The sequence below is a fragment of the Arachis hypogaea genome, chromosome 7 (assembly GCF_003086295.3).
Source record: "Arachis hypogaea cultivar Tifrunner chromosome 7, arahy.Tifrunner.gnm2.J5K5, whole genome shotgun sequence".
Taxonomy (NCBI): Eukaryota; Viridiplantae; Streptophyta; class Magnoliopsida; order Fabales; family Fabaceae; genus Arachis; species Arachis hypogaea.
Genome location: NC_092042.1, coordinates 17216139 through 17230997, shown reverse-complemented (window position 1 = coordinate 17230997; position 14859 = coordinate 17216139). Strand labels below are relative to the sequence as shown.

The window sequence follows — 14859 nt, the reverse complement described above, 5'->3', positions numbered from 1 at the left end:
TTGGTGCATATGTTTGATATCTTTATGTTATGTTGTTTTTTGTCGAGGTCTGTATGAATGATTTATTTGTTTAGTTTGTTTAGTCGCCCTTTTGATTTTCTGGAATGCTACTTAAAACTTGGAGACAATAATTATATCTACTTTTAGTTCGTTCTTAAGTCTGTTATCTTAAATTATTTTAACTTACTGATAATTAGGGATTTATGTTACGTTGGTGCCAATTACCATTCCCAAATCATGACTCCGGAACATATCGGCAACTATTTACGTGTGCATGATCAAAAACCTGTTTATCGGTTTATCCTTCCTTTCTGGGCAAAGTAGTATTACACCACAAGATGAAACTTTCTGAGTTATTTTCATTTTGATTCGGAAGATTAATATTCTATGCTGAGTAGTCAGTATATATTCGGCCCAAGGAGCACTTCTATATAGATGTCCTATCCCCCGATCCTTTTGTTTGCAAAACTTAACTATTTTAAGTATGGAAGGTTATGTGACATCCAATATAACCTTGTTTTTATTGCGAAAAACAAATCGTGTAATTATGTAGAATAAGTATTCACATTGTTTAATCCCGATGCAGTTAACTATTAACATTTTGTCGTGTCCTATATTAGCACAAGCAACACATTTGATTGTCAAGAATATTTTCTAGCCTTCCAACAAAAATTATATATTTTTTAACATACTATTATTTTACACTAGATAATAAAACAAAAGAATGTCATCATATTATCCTTTTTAGCATACCCTAATATTATGTCAAATTATAAAAGAGAAACATCTTTCCAATTAAATTACTTGGATGAACAAAGAATACGGAAGGACTGATTTAAAAAAATTTCAAAGTACTTATCTCAGACGTTATAATAAATCAATTAGTGCAATTAAATAATAACAAATCCTTCACTAAATACTGAATTTTAACGGACAAATAAAGAATCTCTAAACTAGTTGTTGCCATTTATATTATACGAATAAAATCCCATATTCAATTGGTACATATATGCATGTTCATTATTTAATTTTTCTATTCATTTTATAAACCATCATCAATTTTTAGTGCACATATGATAAAATCTTACATTAATCAACTAAGTTGGTTTTATAGAATATTTTAATTATTATATCTTGCAATAATTTAATACTGGTGTTAAATTGTTCAATTACTAATTATACATGAAATAACTATTTTGGTTTTTCTCTTCTTTGTTCAAGCATGTGAGTTTTTTTTTTTGGTATAGCAAAGAGGATCATACTAAAAGATTGGTCTAGTTTTAACAACATTATCAATAACCCAACCCATCACCCAACATTTGTTTCAGAAAAAACATACATCTCCATATAAAAAAAATTATACTATACAGGTCCATTATTTTTTTAGATAGGTATTGCATGCAACCAAGTTCAACCCAACCGTGTGCCAGCATGACCCGCCCGACCCAAAATATCTTCTGACTTTCCTTCGCCAGTCTCTCGCCCACCATCTCCATTCCGCTTCTCTCATTCGTTGTTGATCGTCTCCGGCAAAGTCAGACATCTACCCGAAACAACGCTCCTTATTATCCAATAGGAATTGAATTCCGTTCCAACGATGACACTAATGTCTAGTCATCCTCCGAATGCATGAATCGCGGTAGGTGCGCCATTCAGAGAGTAGGCAACTTTGCACCGTGATTCCACGAGGAAAACTTCCTGCAACTTGAATGATGGTCAGTGACGGAAACGTAAACATCAAAGTGTTTCTTGTATGCGTTAAACCTCGTTCACGACGCATCTCCTTCCTTCCTAGTCTGACTCCGTTGTCTCTTATTTAACGAAATACACAATCATTAACCATAATTAATTTTATTTTAAAAAATCATAAACTTTTTCTATATAAATTCAGATAGTTTAGGGATTTAAGAAAAATAACCAACAACAAAATAAATTTTATAAAAGAACTTATTTGACACAAAAACAACAAAAAATATTCACTAACTAATTAAAAAAGAGAAGTAACAGAATTATCTCTATCCTTAAATTAAAAAACAAAAAAGATCCAACAGCCCTAATCATTAGGCGCACAAATCAGCCAAAATTAAGCGCTATGTGCACTGGTCAGTCAAACACGCACAGTTCATGGAATTCGTGCCCCTCTTTCTGTGTTTCTCCAACATCAAAGTATCAGACTATCAGTTTTCCTTCTACAACCTGTAACATTATCCTAAAATAGAAATATTCACACATTTTTTCACACTTTTACTATTCATCATGCATAATCCCCTTCGATTTAGGAACTCAAATCTGTCGCTTCACCTTCAATTCCACTCCCCCTGGACCAGACACCTGCTCCTCTTCTTCCTTCCTCCACTTCAACGCACGTGCACCAAAACGTACCATTTTGAAGGTCAGGGCTTTCGCCTTCGCTACCTTCGTCAACGACTTCAACCGTGCAGTTGCGTTCTACTATGATAGTGTTCCGAATGACTTTGCTTGGTTGAGGATTGATTCGTTCCAAGGCACCAATGGCAATAGAAGTTGTGATGGGAATGGAGGGCGTGTTGGGAGTGGTGACGATGGGAATGGAAATGGAGTCAGGGAAGATGATAGCAACGGTGTTGTGGAAGGTGAAGGATTGTAGTTTAATGGTGGAGAAGGTGTGGGTCCCAAGAAGGTTTTGATTCTCATGAGTGACACTGGTGGTGGACATAAGGCTTCTGCTGAAGCTATCAAAGCTGCTTTCTATGAAGAATTTGGCGATCATTACCAGGTTACTTTCTTTCTTTCTTGAATTTAATGGTGATTGATTGTGTCGAACACTCTTATCGATGTAACAATACATGATTAGATATCTCTAACTAATTTTGATACACATGTGCGTAACACTTTCACCTTGCACTTGGTTACTTTGTCTAATTAGAAGAAGAAATTAAGATGCTTTAGTAAGCAAGTTAATTGGTGGCTAGAACTATTCTACTTTGATCATTCTTTTTTCTCACTTTACTGTTAACTAACTTTATTCTAGTTTTGTAACTTTTTACTGGTTTCTTTTTATGTATGAATAATTTTAGGACGATTACAAGGTTACTTCTATATTTTCCCCTACTTTGACAAGCATGCTTTATGGTATAGGATTAGATATTTGGCATCTATTTGGTGTAAAGCTTGATTAGAGACTTCCCCTCTCAGACATATTTTAGAGATTGGAAAGCTATGGTTTATAGATAGCTCTTCTTTTAATGGTTTTCTTGCTCCTGTATGAAGGATCATTATTCTGCATCTCCTTATAATTATTCTACTTTCTGTGTTAAGAGAAAACACACATTTTTAATGAGGTTTGGTTTACAATGCTAATAATAGGCCTTTCCTTCAAAGGAAGAGTCATCTTCCTTTTGTAAAGTGTTCATTGGAATGCTTATCTTTCTCTTTTCATTAAAAAATACAAACAAAATACATGCTTTGACTTCACTTTGACTGTTCAAAAGGAAGTCGGTGTTGAAATACCTTTACTTTAAATTACAGAAAATGACATCAACATTGTTCTTCCTTAATAATGAGAAATTAGAACGTTGATGGATCTTCTGATTTGGCATCAAAATGATTCCACTTTGTACTATAGTAGGGTCATTTTGATTGAGCAAATGGATTGGTATCAGGGCATAATTTTAAGAAAGGAAATAAACCGATGCCACTATCTCTTTTCTTGATGAACAAACTGCCAAACACTTTTTATGACATTCATAACTGAGGAACTAATTGATGTAAACTTTATTTGGAGTATAAAATGAGTGTTCATATTTTTCGTTTGCATTTTCTTTTGTGGGATGGATTGATGGAAAATTTAGTAATCTAGTTGTTGGGTATGAGATTACATGTGTTCTTTTTAGTTTCTGTTCTTTCTTCTCCTGTCCCTAGTTGTGTTCTCAATGTGGATTTCGTGACATAGGTGTTTGTTACTGATTTATGGACCGATCACACTCCTTGGCCATTCAATCAACTCCCAAGGAGCTATAGCTTTTTGGTGAAACATGGGCCGTTATGGAAGATGACCTACTACGGAACTGCCCCACGTGTTGTGCATGTTAATGTTGCAAGTGTGAGGAGTACATGAAGTTAGTCCCACATCAAAGAAAGCAAGGAAGAGTGAGGAGTTTATAAGACTAGAGACCCATTAACTTAACACCGTAAGGTTTTGAGTTGGATGTGGTGTCATCTCATCTTATGTTCTCTCACTTGATTCCTCTCTAAAGTCTCCCTGGTGGTCGAGAGCTCCTCACGGTTGGCCCAACAAATGGTATCAGTGCCAATGGTTTAATCGGTCTGGTTTTAAGGGGTATTCAAGGTGAAGCATCAAAGGTCTTCCCGGCAAAGGTGGTCCGGGCGGTGTGTCCCACGGTATTTTGCAGCGGTGTGATAGATGAATACTCGTGGTGGAGGAGCTAGAAAGAGGGGGAGTTGATGCTTGATGTGGAGGCTCACACTTGAGGGGGAGATTGTTAATGTTACAAGTATGAAGAGTGCATGAAGCTAGTCCCACATCAAAGAAAGCAAGGAATAGTGAGGAGTTTATAAAATTAGAGACCCATTAACTTAACACCTTAAGATTTTGAGTTGGATGTGGTGTCATCTCATCTTATGTTCTCTCGCTTGATTCCTCCACGAAGTCTCTCCGGTGGTCGAGAGCTCCTCACGGTTGGCCCAACAAGTGGTATCAGTGCCAATGGTTTAATCGGTCTGGTTTTAAGGGGTATTCAAGGTGAAGCATCGAAAGTCTTCCCGGCAAAGGTGGTCCGGGCGGCGTGTCCCGCGGTGTTTTGCGGTGGTGTTATGGATGAATACTCGTGGTGGAGGAGCTAGAAAGAGGGGGAGTTGATGCTTGATGTGGAGGCTCACACTTGAGGGGGAGATTATTAATGTTACAAGTGTGAGGAGTGCATGAAGTTAGTCCAACATCAAAGAAAGTAAGGAAGAGTGAGGAGTTTATAAGATTAAAGACCCATTAACTTAACACCTTAAGGTTTTGAGTTGGATTTGGTGTCATCTCATCTTATGTTCTCTCGCTTGATTCCTCCCCGAAGTCTCCCTGGTAGTCGAGAGCTCCTCACGGTTGGCCTAACAGTGCATCAGTCTAATTTTGCTGCAACTTCAACATTTATCTTTATATTATATATGTTGTCATTATTGTTTGAATTTCTTAAAATGGAAATTTATTCTTGTGGCTTAGGAAGACTAGAATTTATTCCATAGCTGGAGACATCGCTCTATTTTTAGCAGTATGTTGTGGCTTATACACAGGTGTGCAAATGTCTAGATGACTCACACTCTAACTAAGGGTGACAAAAATAGTTCTTAAATTAGATGTCTCAAACTAGTTTTTAAAAGAAATAACAATTAATTAAAAATGAAATTCATATGCACTTGTCTTTATATAAATCTATTAGTTGAAAACTGTTATATTGTCTTGCGGTTTTTTATTATTTGCGTAAGTGTCCACCTTAATTAAATTGATGTGCGTATAGTCTCACAAAAACTATTTGAGGATTAATCCTCTAAATAAGGTCGGATAATTTCAACCAAGTAGGTCAATTTTATAACATCAAATTCACTTCTAATTTATAAAGATACACACATATAGTTAACACTAATCACAATGTATTAATTTATTTGGTGAATTAATTGCAGTGCTTCTGAAGAGTTATGCTGGATCAAGGAACAAAGTTGACATGCAAAAGATATTTGGGTGTATTGGTCTCTATTGTCTTCTTGGCTTTTGGTGGCTAGGTTTGGATTTTCACTTATTTTCTGTTAATTAGTTTCAATGAGTGAATGCATTTTCTTATACTCTTCTTACTTCCTTGCAGCATGGCCGTTAAATGCAGTGGAAATTGAACCTATTTTCAAATATCCAAGTTCATCATCACAACAAAAATTGTTATTGCAAAATGCAAATAGTATTTGGTCAAGCGTTATTTTAGATTACTTTTGATAACTTGAAATAAGTACAAATTTTCAATTATCTTATGCATTCACTTTTTTATAGTGGAATTTATTTAACGTTAGTGTTTTCTTAACAATTAATACGTTTCCAGTAAAAAAAAAACAATTAATACGTTCTTTCTTGTTTTATTAATTTAATATATATATGCTATATTTTTATATGAATATTAAAGTATTTAGTGTTTAAATAGTATTAATAAAAAACTGTACATAGTTTATATATTAGTTGTATACAAATTTTTATCATTGATCATAAAACTATGTCATTCAATCTAAAACTCATAAAAAATTGTAAAAATTACACATAATAACAACAATCAAGCAAAGTAAATTTTTTTATATAAAAAGATTTATTCCGATTATTTTATCATTTTTTGAGAGAATTATGTTCATTATTAATATATCACAATAATAAACATCAAATTATTATGGACTTATAATTTAAAAGTTTGTAGTATTTTTTTTTAAAATTATTTGTGCAATCTAGAGACCTAATTAAAATCTAAATGAAACTATAAGAACTTCAAAATAATTGATTACAATTTTTTTTTTGTTTGATTATTATTAGGAAATTATGACTAGACTGAAAAATGTTTTAAATAACTAGGATGAATACTATATTTAATATGGCTCTTTCAATAGTTTGGACTGCTCCATTGATAGCTACATTGGGCATGTTATTGAATATTCATGTCGCAATGGTAGCTGATATACATATATATGGTAGCAAGTACTTAGCAATTTACATCTGTGGATGCATTCAGGTTATATTTTTATCCCTTTTTTTTTTGTATAACTTTCATTTTTCATTGATATTTGTTTATATTATTATTATACATTTCATTATTAATAATAAACATCCATTATTATCATATGGTTGTGTTGTAAATACAAGTCTTTGCAGGATTTACTCTAGCAAGTAGCAAACATTTCGGATAAGTTTTTAAGGAATGATGCAGAGTTAACCTCATGATGTTATAAGAATCAAGCTTACTAATTAATTGTGTATATTAAATCCGAGAATTCAATACAATTATGCGGGAGAAAATATGTGTCATTAGTGTAAAGAGTAGCAACAAGTGTATATCAGTATATGTATTATATAACCTACGACCGGGTGAAAAAAAAAGAGAGCATAACTATATATGTGCTCTGAATAAAATATATTTAATTCTTGGTAATTATTATATTATAGAAATAATTAATTAATCAAAATGCATTATGACAATTAGGTGTTGAAGATTTTCGATTCTCACCTTGGACACAGAAAAGAGTTGGAGGTGGAGGTTGTGGTTGTGATTGTGGTCTCACTGGCCTGTAGGCCTGTAACAGTGGTGAATTTCGGGTACCGTGGAGAAATTGGAGACAATGATGTTAGAAAGTGAAGCATGCGACCGAAAGCGTGAAATTTACATTATTGACATAAAAAAATATATATTTTTTTATTAAATAAATATGATATAATAAAATTATAAAATTGGATAATTATTTTGTTTAAAATAATTTTTTTAAAAATTTCTAAATGGATAATCATTTTATCTAAATTAAATTTTCAATTCAAAGATATAAAGTGGCCATTTGTGATATTTTATCTAAAATTAAGTTCTAATTATATTTAAAATATTAAACTAAATAAAACACTCAATCTAAATATAAAAAAATTACATAAAATATAAAAAAATTAATTAAAAGAGTGACTAATAATTTAATACACTGAATAAAAGTGAAAACACAAAAAAAACTAATAATTTTCTCCAAACACTCGCTAATTATGACCGATAATTAACTAAAATAATACATCTAAACTTGATGGTCAAACTACCTATTTATATTATTTTTGTGGAGAAATCAAGACTGTATTAGCCATGCAACTCTATTAGCCATGTAACTTTTAATTCTTGATTCTTGATTCTTGATTCTTCTATAATTATCCTTTCTTTATAACTTGTATATAAGTTGGATAATACAAATTGTATATTGTTGACCATATATCACAATATGACATGTGTGGCTAGATACTAACTACTTGATTTTATGATTATTTTAGAATCTTCTTTAACAATTCAAATTGGTTTTAACTTCCTCACCATCTTCACTTCAAAATTAATTTGATAATATCTTCAAAAGCTCTATCTAAAATAAAATATTAATACATAAATTTATTTAATAGAAACATCAAAATCAAGGCCTTACGAATAATCAACTAATCTGGTTAAAATCTAGAAAATATCTTCGGTATCTCTAATAATATTTGTCAAAATATTTAAGTGATTTTTTTTAGTTTAGAATAATCTCTCTTTCAATGACCCTGTTGGTATATCTACATCTTCCATCATAATATTTAAAACCAAATTTAGATTTTTTTTTTTTTGTTATTGTTATTAGATCCAATATCTCTCCATTATCTCTACTAACCAAAATAATTGTAGAATCATAATGATCATTCCTATCTCTCCATTAATCTCATCAATATTTAGATTTTTATGACCATAAATGAACATTTTACGAAAATATTCGAATAAATGAGGTAATGAATAAAATATCATAGCTTGTTGTTTTTCAAAGAAAATCTTATCCGTATTATTCAACTCCGTCACTAAATATATGAACTTAGCAATATGTGATTTTACTAAAGTTTCTTATATTATACAAAACATATAAAGACGTTGTAAAACACCAAGACGATTGATTATCATCTTGGTCATGTGTAATAACTCTAATTGATCCATAGAACAACACTTATTTTTTCTAAAAAGACTTTCTGTAAAATATCACCTATAATGCTAAATGAATGGTGGAAAGAGTTTTGTAATTATTATTTTTTATTTTGCATTATCTTTAACAATTTTAGATTTTTTCTTTGTCATCAAGTACTCCATTAACACCTTATTATGTAAGCATTATCGTCGTATGAACTTTATAAATTTTAAAATTGATGCGGCTATTGAATTATTGAATCTCAAACTCCATAAAAAATATTTTTAAACAAATTAGCCAGAACTCAACCTAGAGTTTTGATATCATTATTAGAAAATAAGACATGCGAGCGAAAATATAAAATTTATACTATGAGGAGTGTTAGGGGACTAACAAAATTTGTGATGTTTAATTATCAATTAGCCATCATCAATATTTTTAATGGTGTGAGATGATATTTAATAGTATAAGATTTCTCATTTTCTTTTTAATGATTAAGTGTTGGCCAAATTTTAATGAAAGTGCTGCTTCTTAGACTTTCTCTTTATACTATTGACACAAAAAAATACCAATTTTTTTACTAAATAAATTTAATATAACAAAGTTATAAAACTTGGTAACCACTCTAACAGAGTGAAAAATATTTATTGAGATTTTAATGTTTAAGTTAGCAAGAGTTTTAGTAGTTTAAAATAAAATTAAATTAAAAAAATATCTGATAAAATATTTATAGAATTTTAGATAAAATTTAATCATTTTTAGAGAGTAACTTCAGAAGATTATAGGAGATTATTCTCTTATAATAAAATGCAAAATTATTCCCTATTTGAGGTGATTATTACTCAAATAACGATAATTGAAATGATAAAAAAAATTTTGATTTACTCTCTAAATCAAGTCGAATATAAATTATAAAAACTTGTATATTTGTGTGACCTGCATAGATAAAATTATGTGAATTAAATTGTTAAGTTGTATTACTCTTTCCATGTATGAATTGTTATTGTCTTAGATTAGACTATATTTTAATCCATGTATAAAAAGAATTAACATTTATTTCCCTTTCTTATTGTATCACTCTCTTATTTTCTGTTTGTTGTTTTTTATTTAAATATATTTTTTATTTATTTAGATTTTAGTTAATGTTTGTCTTCTCTTGTATTATTTGTTGGATTAAAATATTTACTAGGCCAAGAGAAAAGGAATAATACAAACAAGGGAATAACTAAACATATTTAAACAACATAAATAAAAACTAAAGCAAAACACATTTTGTTTGCACAGTTCCTTTTCTCTCAACAAAATTTGTTAATTTTTATAAGAAACTAAGATTAATAATCTTATTTAATCTTCTCATAATTAAGATAGAAACCCTAACTTAATTTCTGTCAAATATTTCAAAAAATAATTTAGTAGCAATAGTGAATGAGAGTTTATTTTGTAAAATAAAAAGCAAATATTTAATTAGTTTTAAGTTAACATAATGAGATTGATATATAATAAAAATTAAAAATTTAATAGTAATTTTTTTATCTTATTATTTTATTATATTTTCAAATTTAAAGTATACCTCTTCCCAGAATTAGTATAATGGAAATAATAATAAGAATTAGTACTTATGATTAGGAGTAAGGAGTAGCCTTCAGTAATTGAAGATTGAAGTTTGGGTTGGAAGCCCTAATCAATCATCGAGAAAGGTCCTCCATTCTCTTCTTTACTAAAACCACTGAATCAGTGAATCATCGAATGGATAAAGGAAAGGGAGTCATGGGATCCAACGCTCGAAGATGGGCCGTTGACTTCTCCGACAATTCAACCTCTCCTTCCTCTCGCGACGTTCCTGATCCTCCCGCTTTCTCTCGTGCTTCCATTGATCAGGTACTCTTTTTTTGTTGACATTAATTTTAAAAATTAAGAACGCAATTTTCTGAAAAAAAAAAAAAAGAGTTAAATTTCGTAGGACGATTCAACCCTCAGTCGCCAGAAGAAGGATGCTGAATCAAACTGGAAAGCACAGGTTCGCCTCTTTTTAACATTTTAGTTTTCAATTTTGGGTAATAATCTGGTTGCTAAGAACTTATTTACTTTAACTATTGCTTATACTATGCTATTGGATCTGGATCAACATTCACTTTGAAATAGTATTGCATATTCTAACTGTGGAAGTAGTTTACGATTGAATTACTGTTTAAGAATTTGATAGTGCGTGGAAGTTATAGATCCTTTTTAAAAGAAAGTTTTACATTTTGGGGAACATGACAGAAAGCTTGGGAAGTAGCACAAGCCCCTTTCAAGAACTAGCTAATGATGGGGTTTATGATGTGGTTGGCTGGAAGTACAGTGCACCTGTTCAGCATTGCTATCACCTTCTCAGCTCTTTGGCAGCCTATCAGCGCCTTGCAAAGCGTTGGCAAGAGTAAGATTCAGATCCTTGAATTGAATCCTGTATGATGTAAAGCATGTGTTAGTTTAGTGCATGCTTTTAGCTGTGACTCTGGTTGCAGTTGCACCGTGATGCCAAAAATTGCGGGAAAAACCGCTGCAACGCAGATGTGGAGAGTATTGCTACAGTAATGTTGCACCTGCAATTGTGGTCGTCAGCTGCAATTTAAAACCATGGTTGTACGTGATGCCTATCTAACTACAATAACAGAAAACTTTTGTAACTACTGACTCTGATTAGAGCATTGTATTAGAATTCCATTATGTCTATTATTCCCCTCCTTCTCTTATGTGGATTGATAATTTGCTCCAGCCATGATAGGGTATATCAGTATCATTTTTATAATGCATTGTTCTGTTTGTGTACTGTATCCTTTTGTTTCACTTTCCTAATTCTTATGCATGTTGCTAATTATTAGCAGTAAGCCAGTAAATGTGCATATTGTTTTCGCTTAAAGGATTATCTATTCATCATATCATTTGATGATGGAAATGTTTGCAAGGAATAAATTTAACCAACTGAAGGCCATAGTAATTTATATCTGAAACTAGTAGACTGAGTTGTAGTTGGAAATGCGTTTGCTGAATATTTGACCCTATAGATCCTGTTCCCTATCTCTGGTGATTTGATATTTTGTTGTTTTATTTTCCCTTTTCTGGTCTTTCCTCAAACTTAACCAGTCATGGCCTAATGTAAAAGCCTTTATTAGAAGTCATTTTCTTCTGGAATTGATGATAATTCTCTTTTCTTTTTTTTTTTTCTCATTACATTTCCATAATATTTTCTATTTTGGTCTAGGTTATGTGTTGAGCCATCTTAAAACGATAGCCTAAAAAGATAGGCATGCTATCTTTTCTCTGTTCAAGGTTTAATTATAGAAACTGATTCATTTCCTTGGACCCATTCTATTGTGTTTGTTAGAGTGCTGGTAATGAATTTTGTTAAATTATAAATTTGCTAGTTCCTTCATTCTTCTCCTCTCTTCTCTTCTCACATGCTTCTTGATTCTACAAATTAAGTCAGTTTTCCTTTTATAGGCTGAAACTGTTATCAGGATTAACTAAGTTATGCTTCCAAGTCTTTCTGTGGTGTCGATATTAGCATCATCAATATACAAAAACTGTAGATTGGATTTAAAAAAACAAAAGATGAAACGAAACAGATTCTATGAGGTTCTACATGCTCTTTTAAGTTCACTTTGTAAAACTGGATATTGATATTTTTTCAATTTAAAATGTGATTATTGATGTTGAAAATAGATCTATGATGATTGATACTCTCCTGATTCCAATCTTTTGTGATTTAGTTGCACCATGTTCATCGTTGTGATGCTATTCTATGTATTCAGTATTCTTTGTTCTGTGTGCCTATTATAACCTTGCTTCTGCTTATCTACAGGAAGTGGAATATTCAGGTGGGGGTCTTAATTTGAGTTGATGAGAAATCTCTTGTTCATCCTAGTGTGTTTTTGATGAAATTTAAATAGAGAAGGATGAGGCTTGCTTTGTTATTTACGATAAACGTAACATACTCTTGGAGTCACCTGGATTGGCCAAGGTTTGTAGGAGGCTATAGTAATCTGAATAATTAAGAAAAAAATGTTTCTCTTTTATCTTGTTTTTGGATAAACTTCTATTTTTGCCTAGGATTCCAATATTTGCATGTCAATTTTCTCTCATTTTCATTTTAATTTAGATATTATGAAGCATTGTAGTAATTGACTTGGTTTATAAGCTTGAGTACATTCATGGATATGGATACTCAGATGCTAAAAATCTCATATGACCTTGCGGGTTGTGATGCTTAGGTTAAAAAAAATTAAAACATGACAAGCTCGTGAGATTTTCCCGTGAGGTTGCATTTCTTTTGATTTATATTTCATCACGGCAGCATATATGATGTATCACAATCTTAGCATAGCTATAAATAAGACTGTTGTCTTGTATACTGAATGCTATAGAAGAGCTGATATTATTATAATATCTCCTCTCTTGTTTACATAAGCTTGAGGAGACAATCACCTAGTATCGGATCCAAAGTGCTTATGTCATTTGTTTATATATTTAAACTAACGAAAATTACTATCAAGTTGTCAATATTGCATCTGAATATTATTAGTTTATTACTTTTATTCCATTTGCTGATTTGCATATATGTAGTTCGTTAAATTTGATATTGATTATTATTATGATTAGAAGTATATATTGATGAGAGATATTTTTTAATAAAATAATGATCGGCTTAAAGTCAAATTGGGTAAGCTAATAAGAAAAACAAAATATCATCAAGATTCAAAAATCTCATCTCTTGTCCAAAAACATAACATGTCTCATCAAAACCCCTAAAGAAAATGCCTATTGAAAAAAAAAATGTATTCTAGATAGAAAAGAGAATACATGAGCTTATATTGATTAAAGATGTTATAAAATAAATAAAAGATATAAAATAGAGATGTATAAATAGAAGACTTTATTATTAATATAATTAGCTCAATAATTATTATATATATATATAATAATATTATATGTTGTATTGTGTATATATATACAAAGATAAGAAAAAGTATTAAAAATAAAGAGAGAGAGATTTGCATTTGATACTATCTCAATATAATAAAGATGGTTAATATTGCTATTAATATTATATGTAAAGAGTAATAGAAAATAGAATTTAAAATACTTATAAAATAAAAGAAGAGAAAGAATTGTAATAGTAATATAAGAAGAAGGGTATTTGATTGCAACATAAAAGAGAGAAGTATTAGTAAGAAGAGAGAGAGAGAGTATATTAGCTTTCTTTTTATTGCTGTGTGTATTCCTCTTTGCCTCAGCACATGTATTTATAGGCATACAAAGTTTACATTTCAAACTTCATTTATTTCTTTCAACATAGGGAAAATGTGCCCTCATAAATGGGCATCCATCACCCTTATCCATCCTCGTCATAACACTCCCCCTTGGATGACCATTTAGGATTATTGCCTCATTAAAACCTTACTAAAGAAAAACCCAGTGGGAAAAAACCTTAGTGAAGGAAAAAGAGTACAATATCCTTTAGTGATGGGGACTGCCTCATTAAAAACCTTGTCAAGAAAAACCCAATGGGAAAAAACCTGACCAAGGAAAAAAGAGTACAGTCTCCCCCTCTTGCCGACATCATTTAACGTCTCGAAATCGGCGCATCCCAATCTCATGTACCAATCTTTCAAAGGAGGATTTTGGGAGTGACTTTGTAAATAAATCTGCCAGATTGTCACTTGAACGGATCTGTTGGACATCAATTGTCCCTTGATTTTGAAGATCATGAGTGAAGAAGAATTTGGGAGAAATGTGCTTTGTTCTATCGCCTTTAATGTATCCGCCTTTAAGTTGAGCAATGCATGCTGTATTATCTTCAAACAGGACAGTTGGAGCTATCTTATGATCAATCAGTCCACATGATGACATAATATATTGAATCAAACTCCTCAGCCAAAAACACTCGCGACTAGCTTCATGAATCGCCAGTATTTCAGCATGATTAGAGGATGTTGCAGCAATCGTCTGTTTCGTGGACCTCCAAGATATAGCTGTACCACCATATGTGAACAGGTATCCTGTTTGAGATCTCCCTTTATGTGGATCAGACAAGTATCCGGCATCTGCATAGCCAACTAGTTGTGACTTAGATCCATAGGGATAAAACAATCCCATATCAACCGTTCCATGAAGATATCGAAAAATTTGTTTAATTCCACT

General features: G+C 31.4%; 1 long non-coding RNA gene across 1 annotated transcript; it reads left to right on the top strand.

The window, feature by feature from the left end:
• Positions 1 to 9610: 9610 nt before the first annotated feature.
• LOC112702674 (uncharacterized) lies at positions 9611 to 12732 on the top strand. Its single transcript, XR_011863790.1, has 4 exons — positions 9611 to 10557; positions 10625 to 10696; positions 10942 to 11095; positions 12521 to 12732. It is a non-coding gene; the product is annotated as an uncharacterized lncRNA (long non-coding RNA).
• The last annotated feature ends 2127 nt before the right edge of the window (positions 12733 to 14859 follow it).